Below are 20,532 nucleotides of genomic sequence, written 5' to 3' on the forward strand. Positions count from 1 at the left end.
ATAGGTTTGAAGGCTTTCCTATGTTATATCATCATAAAATGTCATCTAAATTCTCAAAGATTTAATTATATGCAAAATGATCTTAATGCTAACATATTTTACTGCAATGTCATCTTCGACAATTTGAAATTCTTATTTGGTTAGTATGTGCTTTATTAATCTGTGTATTATAATGACTAGAATAATATGTCAAATATAAACTCATTTCTAAAAGTTGTGCATCAATGGAAGTTTAGTCTATCATTTTTATTCTGTCAGGAGTGTTATTGTAAGTATATTCTTGGTAGCAAATTGAAAATTAGCTTAGAGTTTATTTTAAAATGTGAGAATGTCTCATTTCTTCAATTAATTAATTCAATTTATAGAATACACACATTGGAACACTGTAAATTTATTCCAGTTTGTCACATTCTATAGGTAGAGAAGCAGTCAAAGCATTTCTAAACAGGAAACTTCAAAACTTCATTCATTTTGCCACATTTTATGATATAGCCCAATATAGCCAAAGAATACTACAGAATGTTTTCAGAGAATCCATAAATGAGAAATGAACACACTTTATTGAGGAGATCACTATTTGTTATGCTAAATATATTTCTTCATTATCTAAGCTTGAGGAATATGGTAGATATTATATTCCATACAGTACAAGGCTTTCTTTGTATTATGTAAAAATTATTTCTGCACCAAAGGACTGTCTCAATGCAGGCTTTTAATAGCAATCTTCTGCCTCATGTCATTCTCCTTCTAATCCTTTTGGCATATGTAAGCATAGATATATTTTTAATTGAAGAAACTTCTTCAAATTCTATCACGAATTATCCTTTAAAAAACCCTCCAAAAGCTCTACTTTTTGTACAGAATGAAACAAAAACTTCTTTGCTGACATTCAAGGCTCCTGCATTACCTTTCATGTGTTGTATGCTATGCACCAACTGAGAAAACTCGCGATTAAATTTAGCTGATTTTACTTTTTTACCTTGTTATCCTCATCTCCTGGCGTGTTACGAGATAGAGACACAAATCTATTCACATTGCAATGCAGACAGGCAGAGAAAACATGATTTATTTACTGTCTATGTCAATGCCTGGGTATTTTTAACAAGCTTCCAGAACCTAGATATTAGGAAAAACACTTTTTAGCACTTTCAATTACAATTTAGTATGATGACATGACTTTGACAGTCCTTTCAGGTTGGTCTCAATCCCTTTTGCTCACTAATGCTCAGTCTCAGATGGCCAAGTGCTGTCTCAACCCAAGTTCTCTCAGGAGCACCCAGGGATATGTAGGAAGGAAGACTTACGTGATCATGTGTCATTGTGAATGACTGTGTCTTTGTGTCCAAGTCATGCCTTAGGGTGCCCTTGGCATCCCAGAGTCTTCAGCTGAATTACAATGCCAAACATTTTCTCTCACGATCTTGATGACTCAACCAGCAAAATCTCTGGAAATAAGTTACTCTAAGATATGTCTATGCCCCTCACTCAATGTTCAGCCCAAAGAATCTACTTGTAGTACTACATTGCCTCTTCTGATGAGTTAACTGCCAGTATCTTGAGCTTCCTTTTACTTTTCTCCACAGAGGGTGCAAGAACTTCTGGTAATTTTCTTCAATTCATGGAGAATCATGTGCATTTTATGAGTTAAAGTCCCGAGTTCTGTCCACTTAACTTCCCACTGTGCCACTAGGTTTCTTTAGTGAGACCTAGTCCCAAGTTGATGTATGGATCATTTATAAGGCAATCTTTTCCATTTCTTTTATATGGGGTATGGATTTTTCTACTTGCCCAAACCTCTTCTAATTACTCATCTTTTATGGCTTGGGGCTTTAAAGCCATGGAGAGGGAGAATGTTTCAATACCTAGGATTATACCTTACTTAGAAGTTACTAAGCTAGCCTGTTACATTACTAATACAGGCGTTGTCAGAAGACACAAAGTTCTCAGACCAGACACAAAGGAATAATAATACAACAAGTAGCAGGAGTATCATGCTGGGACTGGTTTCTCTTGTCACCTAAGTTCTATGGAGGTGAAAAAAAATGGCTGAGGTAAATACTGAACACACAATGGACTGGATTCACAGCTGATGATATTAACCTTAGGGAATCTGCTGTTTTTATATTAAGCAATGTCTTTCTTCTGTAGAAATAATTTATGTCATCTTTCTAGATTTCTTGCAGTCAGTATAACCCTGAGAGGTGTCCCAAGTAAGTATATATTAGTTTTGGCATTCTTGCCACATCCAGCAAGAATATGCAGGGATATTCATGTCCCATAATGGACTGACTCTCCCAACAGAATGTTCATGTATGCTCCTGACACTTTGCTGTCCTACATGTATATTCTGTTCACAATTTCCCAGGCCATAAAGAATGAGATTTTCTTTTCTTATCCTATGCAATATTCTCCTTCTTTCTCAGGAATCCCTTATGCTAAGACTTTGCACCAGATAGGAATATCTTCCCTATGCCATAGAATGCGTTCCCAGACATCCTTCCATAATTAGTTCTTGAAAACTTCAATAGGAGTGGAGTCAGTGCAAGTTCTTCAGGAAGCAGACACCAGGATAGAATCAAAATTGCAAAAGTGTGATTGAAAGGAATGCTTATAAAAAAATAAAGGGAAGAGTGAGGAGAGGTGGCCAGATAAATACCTTAAGAGCATGATACAGTTCTGACACTTATGAGAGGAACAGAGGTGGCAAAGAATATATGGGAAGAAGGGTCTCTGACTGTGTTGTACCTCAAATAAAGTCTCAAGTATCCAGTGGGGAGTTTAGCCTACCCTCTCATGATGAAAATTCTCAACAAATTACATAGAGAAGGGACTTATCTCAATACATTAAAGCCATACACAAAAAGTCCACAGCTAACATCGTACTCAACAGTGAAAACCCCAAACCTTTTCCTTTAAGATCTGGAGCAAGGCAAGAACGCCCAGTATCACCACTTCTATTCAATCTTATACTGGAAATCCTAGATAGAACAATTAGGCAAGAAAAATAAATGAAAGTCATTCGTATAAATCAAAAAGAAAGAAGAAAAATGATCTCTGCTTGCAGATGGCATGATCTCATATGTAGAAATCTCTAAAAATCCACAGAAAATGAATCATTAGAATTAATAAATTTGGAGAAGTTACAGAAAATAAAATCAACACACAAAAATCAGGTGCATTTATATACACCAACTAAAAGCTATATGAAAAAGATATTAACACTCACAGTTACAATAGCATCAAAAGGAATATAATAAAATAATGCAAAAAATAAAATACAGTTTCAGTTATGCAAGTTGAGTAAATTTTGAAAGTCTAATGTATAATAATGTGACTATAGTTAAAAATGTATTTTATATTTAAAATTTGCAAAGAGTAGATGATAAATGTTCTCAGCATACACACACACACACACACACACATACACAAAGGTAACTATGTGAGGTGATGAATATGTTAATAAGCCTGATTGTGGTATTTTACAATGTGTATATATATATTAAATTATTAAGCTGTACACTTTATAAAGTTTTGTCATCTATACTTCAATAAAGTTGGAAAACAAAAAAGAAAGAAAATACTTAGGATTACACATAACGAAGAAGGTGGAAGGCTTGTATACTGAAAACTATAAAGCAGTGGTAAAAGAAACTGAAGTAGACACAAATAAATGGAAAGACCTCCAATGCTCATAGATTGGAAGAATTAATACTATTAAACTATCTATATTAGTCAGAGTAATCTTTAGATTCACTACAAGCCCTATCAAAATCCCAAAGACACTTTTAATGGAAACAGACAAAAACAATCCTAAAATTCATATGCAACCACAAAAGACTCAGAATAACCAAAGCAATTTTGAGTGAGAATAAAGTTGGAGGTGTCACATTTCCAGATTCCAAAATATATGGTAAAGTTACAATAATCAAAACAGTATGTTACTGGTATAAAACAGCCATACAGACCAATGGAACAGAATAGAAAGCCCAGAAGTAAAGTCACTCATGTATGGTCAGTTAACTTTCAACCAGGATGCCATGAATGCACAACGGGGAAAGGACGATAGTTTCTTCAATAAATGGTGTTGGGAAACTCTATGTCTATATCTAAAAGAACAAAATTAGATTCTTATTTTATACCATACACAAAAATTAACTCAAAAGAATTAAAGATTTTAACATAAGATCTGAAGCAGTAAAACTCCTAGAAAAAAAAAATAGGGGAACATCATCTTGACATTGGCCTTGAGAATGATTTCTTGAATACGACACCCAAAACACAGGCAACAAAAGCAAAAATAGATAAGTGGTACTACATCAAACTTAAAATATTTTGCACAGCAAAGGAAACAATCAACAGAGTGAAAAGGCAACCTACGGAATGGTAGAAAAATTGTAAAGCGTGTATATGATAAAGAATTAATTTCCAAAATATTTAAGGAACTCCTACAACTCAACAACAACAACAACAAATCAACTTGACTCAAAAAATGGGTAAGGACTTGAATGGACATTTCTCCAAAAGAGGCATCCAGATGGTGAACATGTACATAAAAATTTGTTCAACAGCACTAATTATCATGGAAATGTAAATCCAAACCACAATGAGATATCATTCCACACCTATTAGCATGGCTATTATTTAAAAAAAAAAAAAGATAACAAGTGTTGGCAAGGTTGTGGAGAAGTTGGAACCTTTGTACACTGATAGTGGGAATATAAAATGGTACAGTTATGACAAAAAGCAGCATGGGGGTTCCTCAAAAAATTAAGAATAGAACAACCATATGATCCAGCCTATACTCACTTTCTGGATATATTTCCAAGAGAATTGAAATCAGAATCTTTAAGGGATATTGGCACTCCCATATTCGTTGCAGCCTTATCCACAATAGCCAAGATATGGAAACAACCTGAATATCCATCAATGGATGGGACAATATAGAAAATGTGGTATATATGTATTCAAGAGAATATTATTCAGCCTTGAAAAAGAAGGAAATCTTGCCATATGTGACAATATCCGTGAACCTGGAGGACACTAACGCTAAGTGAAAGAAACCACATGTAGAGGACATATACTACATGATTCCTCTTCTTTGAGGCATCTAAAATGTCAAACATATAGAAGCAGACAATAGAATGGTGGAGCTGAGAAGAGGGGGATATGGGAAGATGTTGTTCAATGGGTATAAAGTTATAGTTATACTATACAAGATTAGTACTTCCAGAGATCTGCTGTACAACATAATGCCTATACTTAAGAACAAATATTGTGCACTTAGGAATTTTTTTAAACCAGTCAATCTCAATGTCATGTCAAGTATTTTTACCACCAAAAAAACAGGGAGATTAAAAAACTTTTGGAGGTTATGGATTTGTTTATTACCTTGATTGTGGTAATGGTAACATGAATGCATACATATGTCCAAACTCATAAACTGTATACATTACTTATGTGCAGTTTTTATATACCAATTATACCTCTATAAACCTGGGATGAGAGAAAAAAGAAAGCGATGACCAGGATCAACTATTCTCACCACATCCAATCACATTGTTGCCCTGGGAAAGGACTAATAGAGGCCATAAGCTGACTCTACTATTTGTAGAGTTCCGAGCAGCTTACTTTCTTGGCTGTCCCAGAAAGTAAAGAAATTACAGTGTTACACCTTTTACCCACTCCCTCTAAATATTTGCTCAGGCTCATTTTCTAAGGGAAAAATCTAGTTATTCTAACACTGTCTTAGTTTTAAACGAGACACAGCCAAAATGTTGAGCTTACCTATAGCTGTGCCCTACTAGTAAGGAAGATCCTGATATTTATTTAGCCTGTGAGGTTGACTGGCTACCCTGACTGTGGTGACTTCCAGCTCTTTGCCCTAGTAAACAGGTCCCATTTGGCTTACTTTACTTCTATATTGTTTTCCTTCAAGGCAAGGTCCTGGATTATTGCATACCTAGACATAAGTCGTCACAGTCTTAAAAAAAAGATAGGATTTTGAGAGATAAATATGATTTAGGGAAAGGTACCCCCAATAGCAAAAGTGTAAAAAGGAAAATGAGTACAAGAAATGGAGTTTGCCATGGTGACAACTGTAGCTAGAATGGTTCATAGATAAAGTTTATAGAGCAAAGCAAGTACGAATGCAATGGAAACTAAAGTATTGACTTTGTGTAAGGAACCTGTACTCAAGTTGATGCTCATCCCCAATTTTCATTTTCTCTCTCTTCCTTATAATATTGGAATCATGTCACTTACAGCTGGACACACAGACAATAAGCTAGACTCCCTTGCAGCTAGGTAGAGAGATTTGGTTTCTCTCAGGCTAATTAAAACATAAGCAGAAATTACATGAGGAATGTTTCCTACAACAGCAGTTGTTTGTTTCCCTTCTTTCCTTTCACTGCTGGCAGAAGTAGTATGAATTGGATCTGCTGCCTTGGACCCCATCTGGAATTCCTGTTGAGAGTGTCAAGGGTACCCCATTAGTCCTGGACTCTTCACTTCTAAACTTTTATGTGAGAAAGAAATAAAATGTTATATTCTTTAAGCTTCTGTGTTTTGGGGTTCCATTTTTACACAAGTTAAATCATGTCCTTCACTAATAAAGAGCTTTGGAAGACCTCTGAGCATATAATGAATGAGAAGCTCAAGACTGCTAAGCCAAAAATAATGCCATTAATCAAGTGGAGGTTATCATGAAATATGTTCAAACTCTGACACTGATACCAGGCTGAGCCTCACATTTGCTCTGGAACAGTGCTTTCTCTGGCCAATATCATGTTAACATAAACACATCTAGCAGAAACATCTCTTCCTCTTTCTCACTGAGCTTGATTGATGGTATTTTTAAGAAAACTAATTGACTTTAGAACAGTATTATTGCCTTTTAGTGTCAGCCCTCAGTAGCAATGCAAGCAGACAGCCATGTTTGCAATGTGATATTCACCCTGAGAAAACACATCTCTTTTGTATTCTTACCAGAGTAACTTAGTCCTTCTCCCAGGCATTTCAGTTAAAACATTGCTGACGTTCATACAATCCCTAGAATAGAGAAAGGATTTGGTCTTCTAACATAGTACCCATTTACTCAGGTAAATTGTTTCATTAGGAGTTACTTAGAAAACATCAGAAAAGTAGACAGGAAGTAATTCAATTTTCCTAGGAGATTTGGTACATGAAAACTTTTTCCCAACAAAGGGGGGTTGTGTGAAGAGTGCTCTCAGAAGTTCTTTGTCAATGGCTAGCACTTAAAATGGACAAGGCCCCATACGTGCGATATCCCATTTAATGTTCCCTCCAACCCCAAGCAGGAGGACTTTTACCACCCATTTTACTGCAGAGAAGTAAGTGGTAGACCTGGGGTTCGAACTCAGTAACGTTGACCTCAGCCCCAGGTTTAACCTACATACTATACTCCCTTAACATCTCATGGCTCAAATGAGGACCTGAGTAAAAGTTTTTCCTTACTTCTTGGTGTGTCAGGGAGTAAGTCTTAAAACCACTGGGTATGAATCTCTCAACTGTACGCAGTTGACTTTACGGGGCAGAGCAATAATATAATTTTCTTTAGAATGCCACTTGCCCTATCCCTGGGTAGGCAATGGTGAGAAGAAAAATACATATGTAGTACCATCAGTGTTCACTACATGTTTCCAGGATAAAAGTTATGTGCAGCTTCTAAAAACATCTGAGCCTAAACTGTCATTCCATTAGTTGGTTATAAAACAGGTCGATGTTCTTAATGAAAAATCTTGCAAAAGGCAGTTTTAGGATCATGTTCTTTGAAAATTTACTATTTTAGGCCAGGCGCGGTGGCACATGCCTGTAATCCCAGCACTTTGGAGGCCAAGGAGGGTAGATCATCTGAGGTCAGGAGTTCACAACCAGCCTGGCCAACATGGTGAAATTCCCTCTCTACTAAATACAAAAAAATTAGTTGGGCATGGTGGCGCATGCCTCTAATCCGAGCTACTTGGGAGGATGAGACAGGAGAATTGCTTGAAACAAGGAGGTGGAGGTGGCAGTGAACTAAAATTGTGCCATTGCACTCCAGGCTGGGCAACAAGAGCAAAAATCCATCAAAAAACAAAATTTACTCTTTTAAAGTTTAAAAAGAGACATTTCATAGACTTCTTCTAAATATACCATTTTGTCTTTCATTTAGAGATTGATTGTATTTGAAATATAAATATAGCTTAGAGTGACCTGGGCACAGGAATAAGAGCAGCCCTCCTTTTGCTCTGATTTAATAAGTAGGTCTGGCTGTGAATTTTTCAAGTGAGTGGGCTCTGTAATGAGCTGCTTATTTCAACAGTTATCATAATAGAAAGGGTATAAACCAGAAACTGGTTTCGAGTAAGTGCCTCGTGACTGTCAGATAAGAGGAGGAGCTGCTTTGCAGAATGTGCCTGTGACTCAGCTCTGTGAAATTCACCAGCATCCTTCTCTGAGATAAAGACTAAGTGACAGAATGAGAAATCTGTTAAGGTCCATTAGTGGAGAAGGAGGACTCTGAGAACTGAACCTTCTTATAGAGGTGTCCATAGCTGATCTAGATAAGAATGGGTTGAAGTCCTCATTTTTTATGACTCTTGGCTTAGGACAATTTATGGTCCTGTAGATTGCTATGATATTAGCAACTTTGGCTTTACATGTGGCTGACAGCCCAGTGTGATTTCTTTCCTCTCAGCTGTAAGAATTTTGTTATGTTGTCTTCATTAGACTAACCATATTGTGCCATAATGTGCCTCATAATATACTTGTTTTATATAGATGTCAATAATCGATATGCTTTATTGAATTAAGTTTCTCAGTTTCTTGAGTCATATTTATATTTGTATATCACATAGATCAGTGTTTTGCACATAGATGTAAATACTGTATAGTTATTGAATAATGAGGGGAAATAATTAGTTTGTTTTTTTACTATATACTTTAAGTTCTGGGATATATGTGCAGAATGTGCAGGTTTGTTACATAGGTATACATGTGCCATGGTGGTTTGCTGAATCCATCAACCCATCATCTACACTAGGTGTTTATCCTAATGCTATACCCCCAACCCCTGACAGGCCCTGGTGTGTGATGGTCCCCTCCCTGTGTCCATGTGTTCTCCTTGTTCAACTCCCACTTATGAATGAGAACATACAGTGTTTGGTTTTCTGTTCCTGTGTTAGTTTGCTGAGGATGATGATTTCCAGCATCATCCATGTCCCTGCAAAGGACATGAACTCATCCTTTTTTATGGCTGCATAGTATTCCATAGGGTAAATGTGCATTTTCTTTATCCAGTCTATCATTGATGGGCATTTGAACTGGTTCCAAGTAATTGCTATTGTGAACAGTGCTGCAGTAAACATACGTGTGCATGTGTCTTTATAGTAGAAGATTTATAATCCTTTGGGTATATACCCAGTAATGGTATTTCTGATTCTAGATCCTTGAGGAATCTCCACCCTGTCTTCCACAATGGTTGACTAATTTAGACTCCCACCAACCATGTAAAATCATTCCTATTTCTCCACATCTTCTCCAGCATCTATTGTTTCCTGACTTTTTTACTGGCATGAGATGGTATCTCAATGTGGTTTTGATTTGCATTTCTCTAACGACCAGGGATGATGAGCTTTCCTACATATGTTGGTTGCCAGCTTAAATGTCTTCTTTTGAGAAGTGTCTGTTCATATACTTTGCCCACTTTTTGATGAGGTTGTTTTTTTCTTGTAAATCTTTTTAAGTTCCTTGTGGATTCTGGATACTAGCCCTTTGTCAGAAGGATAGATTGCAAACATTTTTTCTCATTTTGTAGGTTGCCTGTTCACTGTGATGATAGTTTCTTTTGCTGTGCAGAAGCTCTTTAGTTTAATGAGATCTAATTTGTCAATTTTTACTTTCATTGTCATTGCTTTTGGTGTTTTAGTCATGAAGACTTTGCCCATGCCTATACCCTGAATGGTATTGCCTAGGTTTTCTTCTAGAGTGTTTATGATTTTAGGTCTTAAGCTTAGGTCTTTAATCCATCTTGAGTTAATTTTTGTATAAGGGTTTTAGGTCTTAAGCTGAGGTCTTTAATCCATCTTGAGTTAATTTTTGTATAAGATATAAGGAACGGATCCAGTTTCAGTTTTCTGCATATGGCTAGCCAGTTTTCCCAACAACATTTAGTAAATAGGGAATCCTTTCCCCATTGCTTGTTTTTGTCAGGTTTGTCAAAAATCAGATGGTTGTAGATGTGTGGCATTATTTCTGAGGGCTCTGTTCTGTTCCATCAGTCTATATATCTGTTTTGGTACCAGTACCATGCTGTTTTAGTTACTGTAGCATTGTAGTATAGTTTGAAGTCAGGTAGCGTGATGCTTTCAGCTTTGTTCTTTTTGCTTAGGATTGTCTTGGCTATACAGTCTCTGTTTTGGTTCCATATGAAATTTAAAGTAGTTTTTTCTAATTATGTGAAGAAAGTCAATGGTAGCTTGATGGGGATAGTATTGAATCTATAAATTACTTTTGGGCAGTATGGCCATTTTCACAATATTGATTTTTCCCATCCATGAGCATGGAATGTTTTTCCATTTGTTTGTGTCCTCTTTTATTTCCTTGAGCAGTGGCTTGTAGTTCTCCTTGAAGTGGTCCTTCACATTCCTTGTAAGTTGTATTCCTATGTAGTTTATTCTCTTTGTAGCAGTTGTGAATGGGTGTTTACTCATGATTTGGCTCTCTGTCTATTATTGGTGTATAGGAATGCTTGTGATTATTGAACATTGATTTTGTATCCTGAGACTTTGCTAGAGTTGCTTATCAGCTTAAGGAGATTTTGGACTGAGACGTGGGGTTTTCTAAATATACAATCATGTCATCTGCAACCAGAGACAATTTGATTTCCTCTCTTCCTATTTGAATACACTTTATTTCTTTCTCTTGCCTGATTGCCCTGGCCAGAATTTCCAATGCTATGTGGAATAGGAGTAGTGAGAGAGGGCATCCTTTTCTTGTGCCAGTTTAAAGGGAATGCTTCCAGTTTTTGCTCATTCAGTATGATATTGGCTGTGGGTTTCTCATAAATAGCTCTTATTATTTTGAGATATGTTCCATCAATATCTTGTTTATTGAGAGTTTTTAGCATGAAAGGGTGTTGGATTTTATCAAAGGCCTTTTCTGCATCGATTAAGATAACCACATGATTTTTGTCATTGGTTCTGTTTATGTGATGGATTATGTTTATTGATTTGTATATGTTGAACCAACCTTTCATCCCACGGATGAAGCTAACTTGATCATGGTGGATAAGTTTTTGATGTGCTGCTGGATTTTGTTTCCAGTATTTTATTGTGGATTTTCGCATCGATGTTCATCACGGATATTGGTCTGAAATTTTCTTTTTTTGTTGTGTCTCTGCCAGGTTTTTGGTATCAGAATGATCCTGGCCTCATAAAATGAGTTAGGGAGGAGTCCCTCATTTTCTATTGTTTGGGATAGTTTCAGAAGGAATGGTACCAGCTCCTCTTTGTACCTCAGCTAGAGTTCGGTTGTAACTCATCTAGTCCTCAGCCTTTTTTGATTGGTGGGCTATTAATTACTGCCTCAATTTCAGAACTTGTTATTGGACTATTCAGAGATTCAACTTCTTCCTAGATTAGTCTTGGGAGGGTGTATGTGTCCAGGAATTTATCCATTTCTTATAGATTTTCTAGTTTATTTGCTTAGAGGTGTTTATAGTATTATCTGATGGTAGTTTGTATTTCTGTGGGATCAGTAGTGATATCCCCTTTATCATTTTTTTATTGTGTCTATTTGATTATTCTTTCTTTTCTTCTCTATTAGTCTAGCTAGCGATCTATCTATTTTGTCAATATTTTCAAAAAACAGGCTCCTGGATTCATTGATTTTTTGAAGATTTTTTGTCTTTCTATCGCCTTCAGTTCTGCTCTGATCTTAGTTATTTCTTCTCTTCTGCTAGCTTTTGAATTTGTTTTCTCTTGCTTCTCTAGTTCTTCTAACTGTGATTTGAGATCTTTCCTGCTTTCTTCTGTGGGCATTTAGTGCTATAAATTTCCCTCCACACACTGCTTTAAATGTGTCCCAGAGATTCTGGTATGTTGTGTCTTTGTTCTCATTGGTTTCAAAGAACTTATTTATTTCTGCCTTAATTTTGTTATTTACCCAGTAGTCATTCAGGAGCAGGTTGTTCAGTTTCCAGGTAGTTGTGCAGTTTTGAGTGAGTTTCTTAATCCTGAGTTCTAATTTGATTGCACTGTTGTCTGAGAGACTGTTATAATTTCCATTCTTTTGCATTTGCTGAGGAATGTTTTACTTCCTTATGTGGTCAATTTTAGGATAAGTGTGATGTGGTGCTGAGAAGAACATATATTCTGTTGATTAGGGGTGGAGAGTTGTGTAGATGTCTGTTAAGTCTGCTTGGTCCAGAGCTGAGTTCCAGTCCTGGACATCGTTGTTAGTTTTCTCTCTCATTGATCTGTCTAATATTGACACTGGGGTGTTAAAGTCTCCCGTTACTATTGTGTGGGAGTCTGAGTCTCTTTTTAGGTCTCTAAGAACCTGCTTTATGAATCTGAGTACTCCTGTATTGGGTTCATACATATTTAGGATAGCTAGCTCTTCTTGTTGAATTGATCCCTTTACCATTCTGCAATGACCTTCTTTGTCTTTTTTGATATTTGTTGGTTTAAAGTCTGTTTTATCAGAGACTAGAATTGCAACTCTACTTTTTTTTCTTTCAATTTGCTTGGTAAATCTTCCTCCATCCCTTTATTTTGATTGTATGTGTGTCTTTGCATGTGAGATGGGTCTCCTGAATACAGCACAGCAATGGATCTTGACTCTTTATCCAATTTGCCAGTCTGTGTCTCTTAATTGGGGCATTTAGCCTGTTTACATTTAAGGTTAATATTGTTATGTGTGAGTTTGATCCTGTCATTAGGATGCTAGCTGGTTATTTTGCCCTTTCATTAATGCAGTTTCTTCATAGTGTTGACAGTTTTTACAATTTGTTTTTGTTTTTGTTTGTTGTTGTTGTTTTTGCAGTGGCTGGTACTGGTTTTTCCTTTCCATATTTTGTGCTTCCTTCAGGATCTCTTGTAAAGTAGGCCTGGTGGTGACAAAAATGTCTCAGCATGTGCTTGTCTGTAAAGGATTTTATTTCGCCTTTGCTTCTGAAGCTTAGTTTGGCTGGATGTGAAATTCTGGATTGAAAATCTTTTCTTTAAGAATGTTGAATATTGGCCCCTACTCTCTTCTGGCTCATAGGGTTTCTGCAGAGAGATCTGCTGTTAGTCTGATGGGCTTCCCTTTGTGGGTAACCCGACCTTTCTCTCTGGCTGCTCTTAACATTTTTTCCTTCATTTAAACCTTGGTGAATCTGACAATTATGTGTCTTGGTGTTGCCCTTCTCAAGGAGTGTCTTTGTGGTGTTCCCTGTATTTCCTGAATTTCAATGTTGGCCTGTGTGCTAGATTGAGGAAGATCTGCTGTATAATATCCTAAATGTTTTCCAGCTTGGTTCCATTCTCCCCGTCACTTTCAGGTACACCAATCAAATGTAGGTTTGGTCTTTTCACATAATCCCATATTTCTTGGAGGCTTTGTTTGTTCCTTTTCATTCATTATTTTTCTAATCTTCATGCTTCATTTCATTAAGTTGATTTTCAATCTCTGATATCCTTTCTTCTGCTTGATAAATTTGGCTATTGATACTTGTGTATGCTTTAAGAAGCTCTCATGCTGTGTTTTTCAGCTCCATCAGATCATTTAAGTTCTCTAAACTGGTTATTCTAGTTAGCAATTTGTCTAACCTTTTTTCAAGATTCTTGGCTTTCTTGGGTTGGATTAGGGCATGTTCCTTTAGCTCAGAGGAGTTTGTTATTACCTACCATCTGAAGCCTACTTCTTTCAATTCTTCAAACTCATTCTCCCAGTTTTGTTCCTTTGCTGGCAAGGAGTTGTGATCTTTTGGAGGAAAAGAGGCATTCTGGTTTTTGGAATTTTCAGACTTGTTGTGCTGGTTTTTCCTCGTCTTTGAAGATTTATCTACCTTTGGTCTTTGATGTTGGTGACCTTCAGATGGGGTTTCTCTGTGGACATCCTTTTTGTTGATGTTGATGTTAATCCTTACTATTTGTTAGTTTTCCTTCTAACAGTCGGGCCTCTCAGCTGCAGGTCTGCTGGAGTTTGTTGAAGGTCCACGCCAGACCCTGCTTGCCTGTGTATCACCAGCGGAGACTGCAGAACAGCAAAGATTGATGCCTGTTCCTTCCTCTGGAAGCTTCATCCCAGAGGGGCACCTGCCAGATGACAGTCAGAGCTCTCTGGTATGAGGTGTCTATAGGCCCCTATTGGGAGGTGTCTCCCAGTTAGGAGGCATGGGGGTCAGGGACCCACTTGAGGAGGCAGTCTGTCCCTTAGCAGAACTCGAGCACTGTGCTGGGAGATCTACTGCTCTCTTCAGCGCCAGCAGGCGGGAACATTTAAGTCTGCTGAATCTGTGCCCACAACCACCCTTTCTGTTAGGTGCTCTGTCCCAGGGAGATGGGAATTTTATCTATAAGCCCCTGACTGGACTGTTGCCATTCTTTCTGAGATGTCCTGCCCAGAAAGGAGGAATCTAGAGAGGTAGTGTGGCTACAGTGGCTTTGCCAAGCTGCAGTGGGCTCGGCCAAGTTTGAACTTCCCAGAAGCTTTGTTTACACTGTGAGGGGAAAACCCCCTAATCAAGCCTCAGTAATGGCGGATGTCCTTCCCCGCACCAAGCTCGAGCATTCCAGGTCGACTTCAGATTGCTATACTGGCAGCGAGAATTTCAAGCCAGTGGGTCTTAGCTCCCTGGGCTCCGCAGGGGTGGGATCCACTGAGCCAGACCACTTGGCTCCCTGGCTTCAGCCCCCTTTCCAGGGGCATAAACAGTTATGTCTCGCTGGCATTCTAGGCACCACTGAAGTATGAAAATAAACTCCTGCCACTAGCTCAGTTAGCTTGGTAACTACCCAAATGGTTGCCCAGTTTTGTGCTTGTAACCCAGGTTACAAGTACATGTGAAAAATACTACCTAATGAAAAATGTCAGTCCTAGGATTGCTAATTATTCTATACCCTTGTGGCACAGGCACCCAAGGGAATCTCCTGGTTTGTGGGTTGCGAAGACCATGGGAAAAGCATAGTATCTGGGCCGGAATGCACTGTCCCTCAAGGCACGGTCCCTCACAGCTTCCCTTGGCTAGATGAGGGAGTTCCCTAACTCCCTCCCTTCCCAGGTGAGGTGATGCCCCATCCTGCTTCGGCTTGCCCTCCGTGGGCTGCACCCACTGTCTAACCAGTCTCAATGAGATGAGCTGGGTACCTCAGTTGGAAATGCAGCAATCACCCGCCTTCTGCATTGATCTCTCTGGGAGCCGCAGACTGGAGCTGTTCCTATTTGGCCATCTTGCCAGACACCTGCTTCTTTTTTTATAGGATTCTGAAGAAGCTTCCCTTTAGTTGTCTTGTGTTATTCTTTTACTTATTGGATAAAGATGGCTTACTTTTAATAAAATTGTTTACGTTTGACCATTTATGATCTATAAGACAGCAATATCTATGGTTTCATTTAAAGTTTCTACAAATCAGGATAGTCATGACTTAACATTATGTCCCATTAATGAACATAACATAATATGACCTATTATTACATTTAAATTCTCGTGTTTAAATTTCTGTGGTATGAATTTGGAGGATAGTTCCCTGGATATACCTCTCAATATTATGGAGTCTAAACACATAGATTCTCCTTTCCAAAGAAATTGTTTATCTTGATCTATGTTCCAGAGTATGAGAAGGTACTAGCTGCCACCTAGATTTATTTATATATTATTCTGAGAAACTTATACAAATATATCTAGCTTGAATTCAAGTTGTGATCATATGGGTTATTTTATTTTTGCTCAGGAGGCTGCATAAATATTAAAATAATTTTTATTGCATTATAAAATATAAAATATTTACCCATCCATTTAACAAGCATTTCCTAACTGCCCAAAATAGAAGAGACACTGTGCGGATACAAACGTAAGTGAGATGCTCAATATCCTCCAAAGGAATTTATGAAAAACAGATCAACAATATCTATGTTTTCTCTATTTCTGTCACTTATACTTTTAAGTTATATAGTGAATCATGCTTTAATTATTAAACCTCCAATTATTTGGTAAAAGAAAGTTATTTAATCTATTATTGTAGCTCACCTTCTAAGAAATTGTATACCTGTGTACTTGTGTAATTGTGTAAACATGTGTACAGTATTTTAAGTCTTAAATTGTATCACGATGTTCAATTTTTTTCTCATTTCTAAGCCTATATCTTAGTGAGAGAACTACTTTAGAAACCAAATACTGTTTTTACTCAAGGGAGACTTTAAGAGATCAAAAATATAAGGGCAAAGCAATTCATGGAGAAATCTTAATACTAATTAATGCTAGCTCACTGTTACTGCTTTTTCTTCAAAGCTCTTTAAACAGCTATGGGCCGGGCGCGGTGGCTCACGCCTGTAATCCCTGCACTTTGGGAGGCCGAGGCGGGCGGATCACGAGGTCAGTAGATCAAGACCATCCTGGCTAACACGGTGAAACCCCGTCTCTACTAAAATACAAAAAATTAGCCGGGCGCGGTGGCGGGCGCCTGTAGTCCCAGCTACTCCGGAGGCTGAGGCAGGAGAATGGCGCGAACCCGGGAGGCGGAGCTTGCAGTGAGCCGAGATGGTGCCACTGCACTCCAGCCTGGGCGACAGAGTGAAGACTCCGCCTCAAAAAAAAAAAAAAAAAAAAAAAAAAAAAAAAAAAAAAAAAAAAAACAGCTATCTACTACACTTGGAAACGTCACCATTTATAAATAATGGGTTGAAGGATCTTCTGCTGCTCTCAAAGCCTGTGACAAGCCTAATGTGTTTGAGTGGGCAGCAAGTGCATTGCCTACGAAGCAGGTGATTATGGCCACTCAGCATTTAACTAGAATAATGAATTCCCAACCAAATTAGCAGTTTTGAGGGAGGCTTGTCTGTTTGATCACTGAGGCTTCATCATGATGAATTCTGTGAAAAGAGATTTTTCTAATTACAGGCAGAAGATTTCTAATTCGCTTCCAAGTGTGGAATTTGGAGTTCACATTTCAGAAATGAAAGCCATTTTAACACCCACTCTTCAACACATATATAGATCTGAGTCTGTGACCTGCTATCTTAGTTAAATTCTGCCAAAGTTCCTATTTGGTACTGCCTGAACAGGATTGTTGTTTTCCAAATATTGGTGGATATTCTGTATATTTTTCACAGTTGATTTTTCCTCTCATCTGGCATTATTTTTTGACCTATATCGATTTGTCAAGATGATCACGTGGGGCTTTAAGGCAGCCAATATCAGCAACCCAAACAGGGAGGACAGAAATATAAGCATGTGGAAAATACTACCTAATGGAAAATGGCAGTCCTAGGATTGCTAATTATTCTGTACCCATAAAATATAATAGTTGAAGAGCAACAGAAACCAGCTCTGTGTAATTAAAGTAGAAAAATAATTGGTTAGAAGGATATGAAGACCCTCACAGGACTGAAGGGAAAGCTGCAAAACCAGGCTTGAAAGGAAAGGAACTTTGCATGTAGAGAAGGTCTCCACAGCAAGCTCTTGCTCACTCAGGTACCATTGCTGGACTGAATAAATAAATGACCAGAGGTGTATGTTTTTTCCTGCTTTTCCTTTTCTCCTCACTTTTTGACATTTTACTCAAATTTCAAAGTCCTCAGAACAAATGTCACTGGAGGAGCTTAGGTCAATTGGACACACCTTGTTTATATAAATGAAGTGAACTAAAAGACCATGGAAGGAAGAGACACGTGCTACCCCTTCGGCTTCTGAAGGGGAGGTTAAAGCATCCTAAGTCATTTTCCTTCCAAGACTATACACCATGGAGAAGAGAAACTTTAAGAAAATCTCAGGGTTCTAGTGGGAAGTAGAAAGAGATACTGGATGATCCCAAATGACAAATATCTACCACACAGTATTTTTAAACACTCATTTGACAGGAATGAAACTCACTTAAACTATATGTAAAATCTAGGCTGTGAAGTTCCGTTCTGTCATCCTGTCAGGTGAGAAACAGTAGTTCGTGATGACTTAGAACACAGACTCTAGAGCCAGACTGAATGGAATCAAATCCCAGCTCTGTAGCTTAGTAACTATAAAACTTCGGCAAATTGTCTAACTTTTCTATACTTCAGTTTCTTTGTGAAAGGGAACTATTTATAGTACCTACTTCAAAGGCATGCTGTAATGATTATTGTGTTGTTCTATGCACAGCAGCTAGTAAACGCTCAATTAGTATTACTATTGAGGTGAAAGAGTATGGTTAAAGTAAACACCTGGTATCATGAGATCCAGGATAATGTTTAATTAGGCTGGTTTGATGATCACTGACTGGGTTGTTATTCAATGGGCTGAACACGAAACAACAAACTGCAGGAGAAGGTAGTGTTTTAAAATCAAGGCAGTGACAAAACTCAGGAACCAGAGATACTGGAGGCCAGGGCCAGCTGTGAGAGTGAAACCAGGTGATCCAGCATGAACATGAGAAGTGGGACACGTAAGACATAAAGTGAAGGGCAAGGCGAAACCTTGAATTCAGAAGGCATTGCATATACAAACCAAGAGTTTCACAGAAGCACAGAGAAAAGCAAAGCAGATAAAACAGGTGCATGGATTCAGCATCAAGGAAACTTGGTCTGGGTAATGCTCCTTGTTTCTGCCGAAAGCTTCCCATAATTTTACTGTCAAAACTAATGAATCCTAGGTTTCCAGGAAGAGATAGTGGGTTGAACCACATGCAGAAAGGGTGATATAAAATAGGACTTGTGAGGGCTAGCCTAGAAGAAGCAATGGACACATTGGCTTTATAATCTCTGATACTGTTTGGCTGTATCCCCACCCAAATTTCATCTTCAATTGTAGTTCCCATAATCCCCACGTGTTGTGCGACGGACCAGGTGGAGATCATTGACAAATGGTGATGATTTCCCCCACCCTGTTCTTGTGATAGTGAGTTCTCATGAGATCTGATGGTTTTATAAGCGGCTTTCCCGTTCACTGGGCACTCATTCTTCTCCTTGCTGCTACCATGTGAAGAAGGACATATTTCTTTCCCCTTCTGCCATGATTGTAAGTTTCCTGAGGCCTCCCCAGCCATGCTGAACTGTGAGTCAGTTAAACCTCTTTCCTTTATAAATCACCCAGTCTTGGGTATGTCTTTATTAGCAGCAAGAGAAGGGACTAGTACAATCTCCATACCTATCCATTTAAAAATGATAATGATGCTGCTATCACTAATTAATGATAGTGTTAACGATGGATAACATTTACTCTGCATTTGTCATGTCCCTGGCACTGGGCTAAGTGCTTTATATCTATTATATTACTTAATTCTCACAACAAATCTTTGAGATGATTACTAGAACATAAAGTGTTTAAGGGCATAGAATGTATCTGTTTTCTTTACCACTGTATCCACCACACTTAGAATAGAGCTCAGTATCTAAAAGGTGTTTCTAAAGTGTTGAATTGTTCACGTTTTTTAAAATGAGATATTGATTGTCCAAATAACTTTCTCAAGTCAAATAATGGTATATTATAGAGTTGAAATTCAAAGTAAGGGAGCTGAACTCCAGAGTCCGCAAACAAACTGTACAGTTTCTATCCAACACTGGCCTGTCCCCAAAGCATCACCCACAGCTACAGGCTCTTACTTCTCCCCTCGTTGCTAACTTACTTTTATTGCCAAAGAAAATAAATCATTATAAAAAGGAACAATCATTGAGAAGCTTGTTATATAACAGGCTAAGGAGCACACAGTACTGACTGCCCCAAATCAAAGTTTTTATTTATTTATTTATTTATTTAAGACAGAGTCTCGCTTGTTGCCCAGGCTGGAGTGCAATGGCATGATCTCGGCTCACTGCAAGCTGTACCTCCCGGCTTCAGGCAATTCTCCTGCCTCAGCCTCCCGAGTAGCTGGGACTACAGGCTCCCACCACCACACCCAGCTAATTTTTTTTTTTTGTATTTTTAGTAAAGACGGGGTTTCACCGTGTTCTAGATTTTCTGACCTCATGATCCGCCTGCCTTGGCCTCCCAAAGCACTGGGATTACAGGCATGAGCCACTGCGCCCAGTCCCAAATCAAAGTTTTTGGTACTATTCAAACATGAGTACTTTGAACCCATTATGGACAAGGAATTGCATTAACTTTATCATAAAAATATGAGCAAAAAATGGCTCTGAACTTGAAGGACTCAGGTTCTAGTGGGAAAGACAGGTACAAAACCAAACAAATAATCTAAGTGCAGAAATAGCGGCATTGAATATTTTTGAAATCTAAGCTAGTTCTAGCAGTAGTGAAACTCATTATGTCTGGGGCATGAGGAACTGTGCAGAAGTGCTAGGAGGGAGAAAAGAAAGGTAGTTGATAAAACACAAGAAGTAAGAAGGGTTTTAAACATGATGCCA

The sequence above is a fragment of the Macaca fascicularis genome, chromosome 3 (assembly GCF_037993035.2).
Source record: "Macaca fascicularis isolate 582-1 chromosome 3, T2T-MFA8v1.1".
NCBI lineage: Eukaryota > Metazoa > Chordata > Mammalia > Primates > Cercopithecidae > Macaca > Macaca fascicularis.